This window comes from Silurus meridionalis, chromosome 26 (assembly GCF_014805685.1).
Source record: "Silurus meridionalis isolate SWU-2019-XX chromosome 26, ASM1480568v1, whole genome shotgun sequence".
Taxonomy (NCBI): domain Eukaryota; kingdom Metazoa; phylum Chordata; class Actinopteri; order Siluriformes; family Siluridae; genus Silurus; species Silurus meridionalis.
The window spans coordinates 3,025,900-3,044,552 of NC_060909.1; the positions used below are offsets into that span (position 1 = coordinate 3,025,900).

The following is an 18,653-nucleotide window of genomic DNA, read 5'->3' on the forward strand; positions in this document are numbered from 1 at the left end:
TAAATATTATGGTTCTTTTGAATACTGTGTTGTGAGCTGCTGCTGGGAGGCCTTTGCCTTTCAGGTTGCTGTGTTTCTAATTCAGAGAACGGACCTCACATTGTGTCCAGACTGTCGCACAGCGGTGGTGACTCAGTGCTCTATATACATGTGTTACACCCCTACCATTTCTTTCTCTATTTCTCTCACACACATACTTACTGCTTAGGAATAATTCATGCTTTTGCATTAGAGTCACTTTTAAACACTCGAAGCAGCAAATGGATACAGCATTTACAGTGTCAGGGACAAAATTGTATCCCATTTTAGGAACCGTGAAGATCCACAGAGTCTAATTGCTCTTTAAATAACTAGACGGCGCCTTTTTTTAGAAACTCCACAGACAGCCGATCATGAGTTGCTCTAGCAACCGCACTATAGCATTATAGTGCACATGCAAGGAGAACGGCTCATTGTGCAAAGCTCACAACGCCACATTCTCAAACAATCTCACTCCCAGAGCCGCCCGTGTGCATGTGACATCTTTTTCGTCTCACACGCACACACTACAGATAGAACCCATTTGGCCATCTGACCTCCTATTGCTTGCCAATTGCTTCTCGAGGTCAACGCAGCCTGTGCTCTTGTTCTCAGAGCTTCTCTTTGCACTCTTTCGTATGTTTTTTTTTTTTATTATCATCTCACTCTAAGTTCTATGACCCCTTGTGAGTAACAAAAAATCGTGAGGTTTTGACTCTCTCCCTTTTGAATGATAGTTCCCTGTGAATTATTTGTCATAAATGTTTGATTTACTACTTAAAATTACTTTACATTTAAATACTTTAAATACAATAAAATAGTTTTAGAAAATTTTTTGTCATTTATTAGTACAAACTCTGTTTTGAAATGAATTTTTGAGCCACTCGTGAGTTACTCTCAGTCCGGTTCCAAATGAAAAGTCTTGAACTATTGGGGTAGCGAGTGTCAAGATTCCACAGTTTATATATATATATAGTTACAATGGTTCGCTGTACAATGATAATGTTGCGGCAAAATACATAAAAATGTAATGTGAAATTCTGCATGAAACATGCCAAATATGCCACAGAGACGTTTGACACAACATCCGTTTGACATACGCGTCAGGTCATTTGAGGTGTTTTATGTAGCAAACGTGCTTCAAGAGCGGAAGAAGAGTTGACGAGAGATCAGGAAGGCCTTCGACAAGCTCAACCCTCGAACATTTCTAAACTGTCCGCCAACTTGTGCATGATGATCGATGGAGAACAATCCACACAATCTCACTTCCGCACCCACCCTATTTGCCAGATTCGGCTCCTGCTCTCGGACTTCGCCCTCTTCCTGAAGATGAGGTTTCAGCTCAAAGTTTGCCGTTTTGATGAATTGCCGAGATCCGGCAGGAATCACAGAAGGAGCTTGACACGCTTTGAAAAGAAGACTTCCAGGACACTCTTCAGGAGTAGCAGGAACGCTGGGAGTGTTGTGTTGCTGCTTTGAATATATATATATATATATATATATATATATATATATATATATATATATATATATACACACACCATATATACATGATGGTGTGGTAAGTGCCATGAGCAAGAGATGAAATGAAATGAGTTGGGAGCAGTGCATTAAAAGTCTGAGCACATCAAGCATAGAGTCACATTCATTATTCATTAACGAAGTCACCATGCATTTTAATTAAACGCAAAATCTAAACCAGGGATTGTTTTTTTTGTTTTTTTGGTCGACATCTCCGTGTTGAACTCCAGTCTAAGATAGGTTCCCTCATTATTCACAAACAAGACTCGCACAGACTGTTGACTTCGACAATGTCTGCACGGAGAGACAAAAATACCCACAATGAAAAAAAGTCATTCTAAAAAAAAAAAAAAAAGGATGAGGGAAAGAAAGAAATCAAGCAGTCGGGCTGTCCATAAGCAGTTCAGGGCAAGTTAAGGGTTGCTCTGAAAACTTCTTGTTGTGACATGTGGTTTTGTCTGAGATAATGAAGAGTGCACTGCTTGCAGGCAGGAGGAGAATAGGGAAGAAAAAGAGGGGAAGAGAGGGATGAAGTGACCCTCCTGCATGGGCACAAATGAGGAAGCCACAGCTTGCACTGCACTCGTTCCCTGCATACAGATTGCATTACACAGCCAATCCTCTGAAAGAGCCTTTGCTGCTCAGACGTACTGACGTGACTTCAATGTATGGAGGCAACCAGCCTCGTATTCAGCCAAAGTATTCTCATAAGGGCAAGACTATTCGCTGCCATTATCACACGTTTTTCCATTGCGGATCTGACGTTCTGAATACTGATATTTAAGCCCCCTGTTCATGATTACAGAGACAGACCTCCTGGCGATGGCGATCCATCTGCCTGAACGATGCATCCAATGGAGCGACGTATGGAATGCCTTCCTGTTGGCCCATGGATTATCTGACTAGACATTTAGCACCCGTTTCCTGACCTTCGGATTATTCGCATCTATCTTGAGATATCAGCGATCAGGTTTTGACATAGCAGCTGGAAGTGTAATACATTTATAGATCCCACGCTTTGATTGTGCTTTAAAAATCCTGAGACATTTTTCCCAAAGTCAATTTATGGCCAGGTGTCAAATAAGACTTTCTTTTTCTGAATAGTGGCTGCTTTTATACGCTCCTGTCTGTGTGTTTTTGATGAAAGGTCCCTTAGTGTCAATAGATAGATTTAAAACTTTGTAGCCCCTAAGACGACACATCATTTTCTTCTGGAGATGAAATACTCCTGAACCGTCATAAGGTGTTCTAGTTAGGTAGATCGTTAGCTCCTCAGATGAACAAATAGGCACACGATGGAGGTTGGCGATATAATACTCGATATTGAAATACTTTATCCTAATATCTGTATGTATGTGTTTTGTTTGCATGTGTTTGTATCTGCTTTTTATTTCAGTGACTTCAGTGACACAGTGTTATCAGACTTTTATATGTTTATAAGCAGCTGAAAAAAGCCCAAATGTCAGGGCATTTTCTCCAGGACCCCAAAACACCCTCAGACTCCAGAGGGTTAACTACAACAAAAATCTCAAATGTCAACTAGCATATTATCTAGTAGCTTAATGCTTTGAAATTTGGTTGTAAATGGTTTTGTGTGACTATAACTCACTCGAAGATCTAACTAAGGGTGTTATTATTGAATAATTAGCAATAAAGTATACAGATAAAACAAGTTTTGGTGATAAGCAATTAGTTGGTGGGAAAAACTGGTGATAGGTGATTGGTTACTGTGAACAATGATGTTGAATAATTGGTAATTACAAACATTGATCAGTAGTTTACAATTGATATTGTTGAGTGATTGGTCCTTGGAGGGTGATGATTGGTTATTGGGTATTAGAAAGAATGATGATGAGTGATTGGTTAATTTCAGGTGATGATGTTGAGTGCTGGGTATCTGGGAGTGATGGTGATGAGTGATTAGTCATTAAGTGTAAGGATGATGTGGGATTGATCACTAGGAAAAATGATGGAGTGATTGGTTAATTAGAGAAAATTATGATGAGGGATTGACATTGGGAAGAATGATGATGAGTGATTGGTCATTAAGAAGGATGATGGGTGATTGCTCATTGGGAAGAATGATGATCGGTGATTGGTCATTGTAAGAAATGATGATGAGTGATTGGTCATTAAGAAGGATGATGAGTGAATGCTCATTTGAAGGAATGATGATCAGTAATTAGTCATTGTACGGAATGATGATGAGTGATTGGTTATTAGAAGGAATGATGATGAGTGATTGGTCATTGTAAGGAATGATGATGAGTGATTGGTTATTAGAAGGAATGATGATGAGTGATTGGTTATTAGAAGGAATGATGATGAGTGATTGGTCATTGTAAGGAATGATGATGAGTGATTGGTCATTGTAAGGAATGATGATCAGTGATTCGTCATTGTAAGGAATGATGAGTGATTGGTTATTAGAAGGAATGATGATCAGTGATTGGTCATTGTAAGGAATGATGATGAGTGATTGGTTATTAGAAGGAATGATGATGAGTGATTGGTCATTGTAAGGAATGATGATCAGTGATCGGTCATTAAGAAGGATGATGAGTGATCGGTCATTAAGAGGAATGATGAGTGATTGCTCATTGGAAGGAATAATTATGAGTGACTGATAATTTGAGAACATGATAATAAATGATTAGTCATTAGGAAGAATGATGCTGAGTGATTAGTCATTAGGAAGATTAATGATGAATAATTGGTTAATTTGAGCTGATAATTTTGAGTGCTTAGTATTTGGGAGTTATGGTGATGAGTGACTGGTTAATTTGAGGAAAATAGAGGGATTGTTATTAGAAAGAATGATGATGAGGGATTGGTCATTAGAAATAATTACGATGAGTGACTGATCATTAGTACCAATGATGAGTTACTGGTTATTAGGAAGAAAAATGAATGATTGGTTATTGTGAAATATGGTAATTTGTGATTGCTTATTGCAAACAATAAGTGATTAGTCCTTGGAAAGAATTGTTTCGAATTAATAGTCATTAGGAAGTACAATGATTAGTGATTGGTTATTAGGAAAAAATGGCAATGAGTGATTGGTCATTAGAATGAATAGAGAGAATTGATCGGTCATTAGGACACAGTGATCAGTGATTAGTCTTTGGGAATAAAGGTTTACACGAGCAGATCTCAGTCTGCTTTTACACACAAGTCTAACAAAAAAATTCAGTATGTTGGCAACATTGAAGTACAGTTGTAACTTGGCAACTCGACAATCTGTTAGTTCCTCCCCTTCTGTCATGAAACAAATACGGTCCAGGATTCCACAATTCATTTTTGCACAAAGATATTTTTTGGATATTCATATCAAACTACATCTGGCTTCCTCCTGTGACTATAATATATAATTTCACTAAAAATAGCTGGTGTTTTATTCAAGTATGTAATTTAAGATCGAGAACAAATTGACTGTTCTTTTAACAAGGGTTGAATTCGCATCTCATCTGCATCCATCATTGAGTCATACTGGATCCTAAAAGTTTACCTGCGATAAAGCCTTCTTTTTATATATTACCCCACACAACAATAGCACCGAAGTAGAATGAAATACGTTCCAATGGCTTTTTGCATGGTGAATCGGTTTTCCAACAAAATGTCACACTGAAACTCGTAACACTAAAGAGCACGATGCGTGGAGATAAGATGCTGCTGAAGTGCTGTCTCAGCCAGGCCATCCATCATGCCTGGTGTCCGACATGCAACAAAAAAAAGCGAGAGAAACACTGCTCGAAATGATAACGCAAGCCTCAGGGACTCAGGGTGTTCTTCGACGCACCAAACATTTACATTCATCCACTAAAGGAGCCCAATGTCATTTTGTTTCACTGGTCTGGCGAACAAAAATAGGCACGTAAACAGCGTAAACGTATTCTGCTCGGTTTCCCATTGCATCGCTTCAATGTTTTCTACACCTACATGTTGCTATGGGCATCGCATATTTTTTACAGTTCAAAACAAACACATCTGAGTAGTCATTAGCCTTAATGACTGTATAATACAGACAAAACAGATAGGAGATGAAAAGGGGCAGCCAGTGGTAACCATTACTTTCCTTGCCTGAGATGACAATAGAAGGGGTTGGGGCCTCGGAGCTATAATCTTTCTGTGGCCATATAGTCTCCTTAGTCGTTAGTATTGACTCGGTATGAAGTCAGGCCAATTGAAGCACTCAGCTGCTTACAGGCTGCACATATATATTCCGTGTGTTTGGGGCCTCGATGGGGTTTTTTCTCTCTGTGCATCGTATCGTATTCATCCTGCTCACTTACACCTCTGTATGTAAAAAAAGAGACTGGATTTTTTTTTTTACTCTGCCACCAGCGTACAAGCCCAAGCGGTGCAGAAATAGGCATTCTAATTGCTGAGCAAATACACAAAAACAAGTCGATAACAATTTCAGTGGATAAACAGAAAACACACGAGACCGTAACTGCTTTAAACGCTTGCTGTATTAGCCGAGAACTGGCAGAGCTCAGGCTTGGTTTAGACTCAGCAGCCTTTTCACACCATTATAGAATTCTACAGATTATAAAGGGATAAACAATTATTATATGATAAAGATTCTCTTACGATAGACCGACACTATATTGCCAAAAGTATGCAGACACCTGACTTTTCCATGCTATATGTGGTTCCTCTCCAAACTGTTGCCACAAAGCTAGAGGCAAACAATTGTGAAGGACGTCTTTGAATGCGATATAATTTTATTATATTCAAACCTGTTCCAGGATGACAATGTGCACAAATCGAGCTCACTGTAGACATGGTTTAAAAAGGAAGATTTTGAGTGGCTCTGATCTACTGAACACCTTTGGGATGAATGTGAATATAAATACGTAGTGTGCAAGTAAGATATACATTTACATTTACAAGGTTTCTTCCTCATGCCATCACAGGGCATTTTTCCCTCACCATAGTCGCCACTGACTCGCTGATTAGGAAAAAATTTACAATTATAAGGAACAAACATCCCTGTAGAGTTGCTTTGAGACAATGTCCATTGTTAAAAACGCCATACAAAAAAACAATGAATTGAATTTAATTGAAATAAAACAATTGGAATATTACGAGTCATTCGAGGGGAGAGGAGAGGAGGTGGTAGTTTAGTGATTAAGGCATTGGACATTAAATCTGAGTCGTGAGTTCAAATCTCAAGGTCATAAGTTCAAAATCCTGGGCCCCTGAGCAAGGCCCTTAATTCCAAAAGCTGCCCAGTTGTATGAATGAAATGAAAGTAGATAAGGGCATCTGCCAAATCTCGCTCTGGATCTTGATCCGTTTCCATTCCAGAGACCAAATAAACTTCGGGCAAAACCGGTGAAAAGAATCAATACCAAGCTGCTGGCGAAGCCATTGTTTTTACAATCTAATAAATTTCTTGTGCTTCAGAGCGTGCAGACGAAATGCTATCACAATCTCGATGTTATCTAGCGATCGGAGGCAGATGCCTGATATTTGGGAACGGAACTGAGACTGTTTGCAGAGGTAATTCTTCCAAATCATGTCGATGACCGTCTTTGTTTCAGGCATTTTCGGATGACAAAAACAACATTAGAGATGCTGCACAACGAGAGCGTGCCACCTGCTCCACTGCGTCCGAGCTTGCTTCCTTTTTTCCTTTATGTAGTTTAAGAGCCTTTAGTTTACAGTTGGTCCGAGATTTCACATTTCTTTTAGTGGTCATGTTCTTCTTGGAAAAGCTGCAGATTTCGTTATTGTTCCAAAAGTCAGTTTTGTTCCAAAGAAATGACGAGGGATGTTCAAATCAAACCGGGACTTTTGAGTTAATAAAATAAAAGAACAAATTTCAAGGAGTGAAAAGTACATTCAATATTTCGACATCCTTCCAGCTACATTTATACACTCGTCTTAGCGTTTAACTAATGTCTGGAAAGATTCGGCATAGAAAGGTTTCTCAGAAACAGCCTGATGAATTATTGTGTTCGACGTTCCAACAGAAAGATTTGTCCCTTGTGCAATTTCCCGACAGGTAATGTGTCGATTATCCAGGATCAGGCGTTCCACAGGATCATCACTGATGGACGTACAGCAATTCAAAGGTTTTACTGCTGAGCTTCTCATCAGCTAGTGTGCCTGAAGTCTTCTGTAGATATCCGTTGGTTTTACACCTTCGTTCACAAGAATTTTTATCACCACATGCTGTTCCATGCAACGAACGAACACCCACTGTCGACTGCTAACTTGATTAACCTCTCTGGACTGGTAAGAGGAAAAAATCTTTGGAAGTTGAGTCGACTGGAAGTTGAGTCATGTCAACTTGACTTCTAGCTGGTTGGAACAAAACGTTTTACTACTCATCCAAGCAGTTTTATCAGTCTGAGGGAAGTTGCCTGGATTACACAAATTTCTATGATCCATGGTCGAGGGTCCTCTACTCCCTGGAGAGCCTCGTACAAATTTGAGGTAAGAATGTTGAGGGAGGTGTCAGGAGTAAGGGGAGTCATTAGGACCAAACTACCCCAGAGAGGAATACTAAGGGAATAGCGTCTGGCAGTGTAGGGTGGTACCAATTGTTGCTTTTCTGGTAGATGTGTGAGAAGTTCTTGATCTTCATGGGGTTGGATGAAAAAGCAGCATAACAAATAAAAGACAGGTTGTGTCTCCACCGTTGCTGAGAGAAGGATTCTCAATCTGGACATAGATGTCCTACCTCACACTACTTTCAAACCATCCGTCTTCTGTGTACCTTTCCGTCCTTAAAAAGTGTATCCTTTTTCCTTCAGATGCAAGTCCACGATTCAGGTCCTAATGTGTTGCTTCTTCTGTGTTGGTACATTCTCCAGTGTTGCTCTGGACACTCTTCACTGCGCTGGACTGCATACATTACATTACTCTTCCTGGTTTGGTGTCTGGTCTTTGGGGTAGATAAGTTTCTGTCTTATTGTGTTGGTCGGCTTGAAGTGAACTTTAAGTATGTGTTGTTTTGAAAAAATTATTTTACGGCCATGTAAGTGAGGACCAGATTTTTTTTTTGTTGTGTCTGGGTTTTAGTTCGGTCTGTCGTCCTTCTGTTAATGTGATTTGAGATAATAAGAATATGTATTTCTGTCCTTTTGTTTCCCCGTTGCCAATACTAGGAGCCGTCCTACTGAATTGATTCATCCATCTTCTAGTCCTTTAGGTTGCTTTTAGCCTCGTAGCAGAACTTTCACATTTTTAATAATAAATTCCCAAGTCACTGGCGTTGGATGTTCTGGCACATTATTCATTTCTGAAGTCTAAAACTTTGAGGGCTTTTTTTTCTAATGGCAAAATTGGTCCAGAAATGTTACAAACACTCACAGACTTTAGCCTGAGAGACATTTTTTCACTTCTCTGTTTAAACCTGCATCATTTTTCAGATGCCAAACGATGCCTAGCTGCCTCCGTCCTTTGTTGTGGAACAAATTCAACTCTGATTGTCTGCACCAGCATGGACTCTAGACACCCTGTGGTATATGGGCCTCGGAAACACGGTTCCCTTTGACACCCTTCTGTTTCAGAATCTATGCCACCTGCCCTCCAGTTTTTCTCCAATCTCAGAAAAGTGCTGAGGGAGAAAAAGAAAGGATGTCCAGGAAGCAAGATGGGAGAGAGTGTTTCTGAAATAATGAACAACCCACGGGTTCTGCCTTTTTTTGTAAGAGGAACCACGAAGCGTACAAAAATAAACCTTGCGCACGTGGCAAAATAAATACTCCACAAGCAGTTCGCAGTCTGCTTTTTTATACCTCAGGAACAGTTAAAACATTAATAGGATGTTTGTGTTTCCTAAAGCTTCCTATTAGTGATGTGCATCTCTATAACTGAGGCTGATGCAATTCGCATCTCGAGGCGGAGCCACCGATACGATACATTAAAGATACATATGAAGCAGCTACCAATGCGATACGATTCACCTCTGTTACGGTGCAGTGCGATCCGATTTTGATTCGATTCAACACAATGCAAAGCGATGCATTGAAAAATATATGATTCTATGCAATTCAATAAAATACAGATAGTTCACTTTTATTTCATTGGTTCAGACAGACAGCAAATCATCAATTTACTTAAGTGCATTCTGATTTCTTGCGCATGGCCTCTTTCACACAAGTTAGGTCAAGTCAAGAACACACACGCCTTCGAAGGGAAAAAAAAAATGCTGAAATAAAACCACAGGTTCTTTTCCTGTCCTGTCTACAGGAAGTTACAGATCTACCTCTGCCATGTTAATCTGTATTCTATGTGACTCTCAGGACACGTCTCGGTCTCCGTAGTGTTGTGATGCGTCATATTCACGTAGCGGCAGCGGTGCTGAGAGAACGCGCTCGAGAAACAGTTACGCGACGAGAAATCAATCTACATATAAAATATAATGAGTTATATATATATAATAATAATTATATATAAATAAATATTTTTTTACAGATGCAAATATGTTAAAAATGATGCATCACAATAAAAATGGTAACTTTTTCGTGCAATGCAGACTTTTTACAATGCAGACTTTTTACAAATGCATCACTTCTATTTTTTTATGCCGATGCACCCATGCGATTCGCTGAATCTTACCATCCCTACTTCCTGTAACATTCACAAGCTTCTGTCATTTCATTCACAAGATGATATTGACTAGATATCTGAGTAAACTGCATGGGAAGTGTTTCCAAAAATAACCCCCCAAAAACAGATATACAGTGGGCTTTCGGAACCTGCGGGGGTTACGTTTTATGACCCCCTTGTGAGTTCCAAAAATCGGTGAATTTTGGACGCACCTCCGCAGCCCCTATGGTACCTTAGCGAATTCATCTTTAATACAATAATGTGTTTTTAATTATTTTATGACATTTGTTAGTTAAAACACAGTTTAAAATGTTATCCCTAACATTCCTGAACATTCGGTCCCGCGGCAGATTCCCGCGAATTTTAAGACAATCCGCAACTTACTGTTAATTAGGTTCCAAATGAGAACCTGCGAATTTTCCGAACCGCAATTTAACGAAGTTCGACTGTATTTATTACTGAAAGTAGCGGCGTATCCAATGCCTGTTTACTGTTCAACCGAGTCATTTTCAGAAGCCTTTTTCGACAGATGAACTTTCACCTCTGTGTGCCTGTACGTCTGCGTGTCTGCAGAATGCTCTGGACCTCCTTCCCCAGTGCCTTATGCCCCTCAGACAGGGTTTTCCAAAGCATCCACGCATGGAATCAGACATCTGCTGCTCATCTGCTATAATATGGGTGCCATCTTATCAGTCACTATTTAATCCGTGTGGATCGACGTTCAGCTATTATTCTTCACGTGATGGAAAATGACGCCGACCCTTTGCAGCTTCGTGGTGTTACGCGTTAATATCGAACGATCCAAGAAAAAGTCAATAATCTGCCAACAATGTGTTGAGTGAGTATTGAAGGTGAGTTCATGATTGAGCCGCAATTTATTTTTGACTAAATGTGACAATTTTCTACCATTGAATGTAAAAAAAAATCCGCTTTGAACCATTCAACAGCAAAAAATAGCACATCTTGCAATCATTAAATCTTCATGGAGTTGGCTTCGTGCACAGAGTCTCCAAGTTCAACTTAAGGGAGAATTTCATGCTACGAGATCCAAAGACGTCCTATACCGTTGTGTGCCTCCAACTTTGTGCTAAGACTTTAGTGAAGAAAGACTCAAAAAATGATGTAATACTTTTGTCCATATAGTGTGTGTGTATGTATTATATGAAAAAAAAAAAAAAGTATTGGGACACCTGTACCATGCTGCTGGTTCATTGTATCATCCTGAGCAGTTGTTCAGAGATAAAGATAACTGAGCTTTACAAAACCGACAACTCATCCTGGCAAATATCAGCGATTAGTATGACACATTTGGCTAAACAGGCTGTTTTATGTACAGAGTTTTATGTATATATAGCCAGTTATTCTCCAAAGACATTTTCATTTTAAAATAAACTCGTGTAACAACTACGTCTACGCTGCGTTTTTTTTGCCATTTTTATATTTCCCTACTAACTACAGCAGAACAGAACAGTACACACGTACTCATAACGTTGCTCATGGCAACGGTGTTATGAACAGCCAGTAATACTGTATAAACGTGCAGGGAAACGTAATGGACGGATGTCAAATGGATCAATAAGCACAATAGGACAAAATCCAAAATCTATTTCGACTTCACGGAGGCTGCCGTATGCGTGCCGGAGTCCGAGACGGTTTTCATATAAGGAGAAACCTGACGCTTTTCTAATCGAATCAGTTCAATTTTATTGATGTAGCGATGTTTTAAAAATCGAACGTGTCACAAAGCGGTGTTATAAAAAAGCTGGAGCAGTACATAAACCACGTACTTAAGATAAAGTAGAGATACTGTGTAAAAAAATGACTCGCTTAAAACTTTCACTTGAGTAAAAGTACAAATGATTTTGCATTCAAATGGACTTAAGTATTATGATTTATTATAAGTATAATGTTCATATTATCATTTTTGTCACATGACTCTTTGCTTAATCAATTCAGATTATGTAAAAAGACTCAAATGTGACTCTCAGCACACTAAATTATTGATAGAATGATATTAATGACTCAAACACTGATTTCTATTACAATGATCATGAACCCAAAATCTCCTTTTCAACTACTTAAGGTTGAGTACATTTTGAACTTTGACTTTAAAATGAAGTAAAGTTAAAGTGTCCCCAAATGGAAATACTTCAGTACAGATACGTGAAAAAGCTACTTAAATACGGTAACAAATTACATTTACTCCCACACTGTCCACCACGGATTCTTAATAACCGAGCCAGAGGCAACGTTGGAAGACACCTTGATGAAAAAAGGAACCAGAGGAACCAGCACAACATCAGCATCTTGTATAAATGACTGCAGATTATACTATGCTATGAGGTAAATGTGTGTTGACAGGATGTTCAGTATGAGCATTATGGTCTTTGTGATTACATCAGCAATTCTCCAGTATCCAGATGAGATTATTCACTGAAGAAAAGGGTGGGATTTTGGGGGGATAAACTGCTTTGGGAAAGTGCGATCTTTAAGGTATTCACGTGGGACCAGGCGCAGTAGCGCAAAGTGCATCTCAATTGTGCCAATTAAAATTCCACTGGCATGTGGTTGTTGTTTTATATTCTGGGGGGACAGATGAATATGGAAACTAACTACATGATTAATAAAAGACCATGAGTTTTTAATGACTCGAACAGAGAGCACAGCTGGGTGACTGGCAGGGCCTTGTCTCTATTACCTTAAATTGCGATTTCTTTTTTTTTTTTACTGAATGTACCTTGCTAGGAGAAAGTGGTAACTCAGTGGTTAAAGCTCTGAGTTACTGATCAGAAGGTCAGGCGTTCAAGCACTGGTATCGCCAAGCAGCTACTTTGGGGCCCTTAAGCAAGGCCCTTAACCATCTGTTCTCCAGGGGTGCTGTAACAAGGCTGACCCTGGCTTCCTAATACCACTAGGATATAAAAAGAAAGAATTTCTCAGTGCTGCAAAAGTACATGTGACTCATATAAACCACTTTTCTATAACAATTTTTTTTCCCCCGCTATCCCTCTGACCCTCTGAAGTCAATCTACATGTTCGCTGCTTTCATTATCGTTGTTCGACTATTCGAACATCTTTTCAACGTATGAACGGAACTTCCTACCTCACTCACGCTAGAGAAAGCTTTTCTATAAAGCTCCTTTTCGGCGTTTCAGTTCCATTCCGATGAGATAAACGCGCGCTGTTTCGCCTCGCCGATTTTATATACCCGATACACGCCCTCTTTTTAACGATGGAGGACGCAACTGGTATTTTGGCATTGTTTTCCTTCCTGTTGCTGTCACACATTAACTGTGTTGTGGACTCTCGGTCCCAGGACTGCACGCTAAACCTTGTTTCTCTGAGCTGCCTGTGAGGATACACCATCAATCAAAGCTGCACTTTAGGGGTTTTGTAATGTGCAGCCCATGAGTCAGGGCTAAATCCAGGTCATCGCCCTGAGAGAAAAAAAGCGCAGCGATCTTTGTCTCTGTCTTGTGTAAATTAAGCGAATCTCGATACCTTTTCTCGTTGGGTTTGAGAAACCATTCTGCAGCTGTCTCATAGGTTGAGACTATAGTGTTGAACATTTGTATTCAATCTCTGTCTATCATCTAAGACTGATAGCTATAAATTGATTGGAAATTTAACCAATAAACCAAGGCTTAACACACATTTCAGTGAAATGTTCCAGGAAGCTATGGATACCATGAGGGTACACAGAACTATCTGACTTTTGTATCTCATTAATAGCTGTGCTGGGAAAGTGGTAGCTCAATGGTAAAGGCTCTGATTAGAAGGTCAGGAGTTCAAGAACCAGTATCGCCAAGCTGCCACTGTTGGGGCTCTTGAGTAAGGCCCTCTGTAGTCTATTTGTATGGAGCTATGGGGTTAAAAACAACCTTCGGATCCAAAGTCCAATGCTTTAACCACTAAGCTACCAGCCCCAGTTTCCACACATTCCTGGGATATAAGGATTTTCACACCACTGTCAAAGTACATGTGACAAATAAAAGCATCTATCCTAACTAACACGGGCCTCTTGGTACTGCCCAGTGAATGCGACTCCCAGGAAGGTTTGGACCGCACAATGAACACGGCTGTAAGGAAAAAAAAAACACGGAAATGAACTCCTACACCTCAATCTGTTCCATAGCATGTTTTATACTGGAGTGTAATTGGAATCACTGGTGCCCATGGCAAAGTGGTGAGCAGCGAACGGATCTGAGTCAGTACCATTATCGTCGGAATGCGATTACGCTTTTAATTTTTTGAGCAGATTGATTTGGTCTCATCTGCGTTTGGGATTTCGCTCCATTTATTTAAAGCTGGATAAGATGATTACGGAGCGAAATGCGCTGAACTAAATAGAGCAGCTGTCAAGCACGTTCCAGCGAAAGCCATTTTGACAGGTTTATATATATATATATATATATATATATATATATATATATATATATATATATATATATATATATATTACACCATTTGCAGTTGTAAATGAATAATAATAGAGCTTTTATGTTTGCAATCTTGGATCGTTTAGTCTGTTTCTGCACGTGCATAAAGATATGTATCATTGGACCGTATCACATATCAACTGTTGATTATGGAGATGCAACTTTTATCGCTGTTCCTGCTCGGTGTCCAGAATCATGGGAACAAACAGAAAGTCGTAACGGAAACAAACACAGAAAGAGGTCCTGTTTAATTTTTTAAGCAGCGAATAAAAAGTGCTTAATTCATCAAAGGCGTGCCACTTGAAATAAACTGGAGACGGCTTCATCTTGTTTCAAGTGTACATGAACTGCACTGTAGCTTCCAAATCATGAAAAAAAAAGAACAGATCTTCTTTGGCAGACTGTACGAGAGAGATGACATTCATAATTAGTGCATTCGTTTCAGGAACTGGAATAGATGGAGCAGTGCTGGTTAAAAGCAATTATCTCAGATGACTGCCTTCGCTTGATGTCCTCACAAGCAGGCACCGAAACAAGGAGCCATGGCTGCGTCTTGAATCCACAATGCACTAATGTACAGGTTTTCGTCTGCTGCTTGAGAAACATTTACCTACACGAATGTCCGTTCAAATGTGGGAGCTTTTTTAGTGCTTTTTTTCTTTTTTTTTTAAACCATTTTTCTTAGAAATCGACGCTTCTGTCAAACAGTTCATGCGCAAAAAAAAAGAAAAAAGAAGTATCAGGGAAGCAACAACCCACGGCCATGAATCATACACAGAAAATACGCAATCTTCCGGTACAACCCAGAATCTCTTGGCAGCACATCAGGAATGTAATGCCTACCTTCACCTGGCTTGGGTGTAAACAAGAGGGTTAATTGTCGGAGACACAACGTACAGCCCTGTGTGTTCAGAGATGCCACCCTCGGTCTGTGCTTTCCACAAACGCCATCCGAGAGAAAAAAAAAACCTGTAGGAGACGGAATAACGCATCCCAGGATGCGACCCAGCATGCAGTTTGATGAGTAAGAAGCTGAACGCAGGATGTACTCGACACAGGCTTGCCTTTCACCTCGTTTACTTCTCGTATGCAGCAAAGTGAAGATGGGGAACAGTCACAAACACACACACACACACAAGCTCGTGTCTCTCTTTTCCTCCTGCGTCTTTGCAAAAGCCTGCACATGTGAACGGAATATGAATGACCCAACGCCATATTCTAGCAAAAGTAACGCTAAGTAGAGCAACAGAAGGGGGGATGGTGTGGGGTAGGGGGGTATGAAAGGAAGGGAAGGGTGGAGGGAGGGAGGGAGGGAAGGAGGAATGGATGGAGGGAGATGGTGGGATCCAAAATCTACCAGCTTATTCTGGCACCAGGCTTCAATCATGTAGCCAATGACAAGATAGAGAGATTTATAGATGGGAAGATGGGCAGGCTGTCTATCCATCTGTCTATTCCATCTGAACCGATAGATAAATAGATAGATAGATAGATAGATAGATAGATAGATAGATAGATAGATAGATAGATAGATAGATAGATAGATAGATGCACAAAAGGAATACACTGCCATAAAACTTAGAGGTAACCCTATACACTATCACCTACTTACACATTTTTCTTTTCTGCTTTTTTTTTTCTTTTTTTTTCCTTTCTTTCTTTTTTATTAACTATGTGGTTTGTCAGTGGATGGCAGTATGGACGGATGATCATCTGCAGCCTCAAGTTAATATGAAATCCATGCAGGTTCCTTTCTTTTTCTTTTTTTTAAGTGAGAAGTAAATGCATGGGCTGAAAAAAAAATGGCAAGCAATTCAAGAAGAAATAAAAAAATTTGGAAAAATGTAATAATAAATCTTTCACCTTTTTTTTTTGGTGCAGGACAGCTCTGATAAATTCCACATCCACAGTAGGTTCTTTGCAGGCTCTCTCTCTGTGTGTGTGTGTGTGTGTGTGTGTGTGTGTGTGTGTGTGTGTGTGTGTGTGTCTCGCAGGATGTATTCCGATGATGGAGGAATAAAAAACAAAAAAAAAAAAAATCCAAAAATCCAAGAATTTATGATGAGGGTCCTGGTGTATCAGAGGTGGAGATAACGACCTGCGCGCGCTCCATAGCTTAAACACGTAACATGCTGACTTGGCTGATGCTTTAATGTCTCACAGCATCCCTCTCTCTCTCTTCATCACACACACTTACACACACACGCACACACACTCTCGCCAGCCTGTGCACAGTCACAGGTTCGGGTTCGGTTTCGGCTTCGTCCGCGCGCGTAATGCGGATTATTGGCTTCGGGTTAATTAAGGCGCCTCTCGCCGTTCGTCGCGCGCGCTTCCTCCTTGAGACGTATAGCGCACGCTCGACTTGAACTTCCACCAGCAGCACCACCACCACCCCCCTGGATCTTATTCACTCATCTCCACTCGTCAGCAAAAGGATGCACTGCACTGTTCCTCCTCTCCCGACGAATGTATATAATATATAAATATATCTAATAGATCTGTTCTTTTTTTTCCTTTCTTTTTTTCTTTTCCTCCAAGCCGTGGACGAGAAGATGGTATCAAGCAGAAGGACTCTGCAGCCGCCTACAATGATGAGCATTAAGAGCTGCAGCAGCTCTCCTCACTGCTCATGCAGGGTTGCCAGATTGAAGCGGTTTTAACACCGTTATCTAGCTCTAGAGCAGCCAAAAAAAGAAAGAAAAAAAAATTCTTTTTTATTTATCTTATGGTCATTCGAAAGTGTTTACGCAGCAGGTAGCGCTACAGTCTCAAAGATCCATGGTCCTGCCTTTCATTCTGTCATATGGTTACAACGTCTGCATGGGTTTCCTCAAAGTTTATTGGTTTCATCCTGTTCATCCGAACAACCCGGTAGATGAACCATCATAAACCTGGTGCTAGAACGTGGTCATGATAATAATCCTGGAGCATCTAGCTTGGCTCCAGACTCGTTTTAACCATGAGGGTTGACTGCGAAGCAAAAATCCATGATGCCAAGGTTTCTCGACGCGTGTTTAAAGATTTAATATAAATCATTAAATTTTTATTTGTATAGCTTTTTTAACAATGTACAATGTCTCAAAGCAGCTTTGCACAGATAAAGCAGTTATGAAAAATTAATTAGTTTGTTCCTTATAATTTTAAGTTTGTCCCTAATGAGCAATCCGGTGGCATCTGTGCCAAGGAAAAACTCCATGAGATGACACAAGGAAGAAACCTTGAGAGGAGCCAGACTCAAGAGGGAACCCGTCCTCATCTTGGTAGCACCGAATGTCCATTCATTACAGTTGTTGAGGTGTGCAGTGATGGTGATCAAATGCAACCTGTAGTCCTGAGCCACGGTGCCGACATGAAGTTCAGTCTAAAACCATCCTCAAAGGTCTGTGTTGCTCCCTAATTTCATCCCCAGCAGCACAGAGTGGCCTCCAATCGAAAAAACTCCATCCAGAGGCAGGGTGCCAGGATGAGGCAGGCATTCAAAGGATTTAAATATCTCTACTTGGCAACCTGGGTATTAGTGGTCTTTTAATCAGAATGTAGAGATGTTTGGTACCTTGGCTGAGTCTATAGAACTATAGAAGTCCAAAGATGTACTGTGTGTGTACAGAGAGGCTTTTGTGAGCTGTGTGAACGGAATACTACTTCATTAATGCCCCTCTTTCTCGCTCTCGGTCTCTTGATCTGTATGTATGGGGGGCTGGGGGACAACATATACAGGGACATTTAACTGGTCACCATAAAGAACCCCACCAAAAAATCCCCAGAAAGAGCCAAAGGTTTCTTTGTGATGATTGAGGAAGTTTGAGGAAGTCCTCACAAGGATAATAAGACAAACACTGTGTGTGTGTGTGTGTGTGTGTGTGTGTGTGCATGTGTGTGTGGTGTGTGTTGTGTTAAGGCTGGCACAATGATGTAGGATTGCCACCTACCGACATCGCCACAGTTATCCTGCTTTTTTGCTCACTGAAAACCTGAATCATCACCGTATGTGGTTTCTTTTGTCACTAAATCATTGCAGACACCGTGAGAGTTTCTTTGACGCTTTCCTACAACAGAGCGAACAGAAGAACGATGAATTTCAACTTTATAGCAAAGTGGAAATAT

General features: G+C 40.2%; 1 protein-coding gene across 3 annotated transcripts in view; it reads right to left on the minus strand.

Moving 5' to 3' along the window:
• The window catches only part of lrrc4cb (leucine rich repeat containing 4C, genome duplicate b), a 53,373-nt gene that overhangs the window by 14,212 nt on the left and 20,508 nt on the right, over positions 1-18,653 (minus strand). The window contains exon 1 of one of the 3 annotated variants that reach the window (XM_046839983.1): positions 16,410-17,126. The exons of 1 other annotated variant lie outside the window; for it this stretch is intronic. The gene's annotated coding sequence lies outside the window, so the exon portion shown is untranslated. Of the gene's footprint in view, positions 1-15,389; positions 15,728-16,409; positions 17,127-18,653 lie in introns of those variants that run through there. One more of the 3 variants, XM_046839984.1, reaches the window with a different exon arrangement.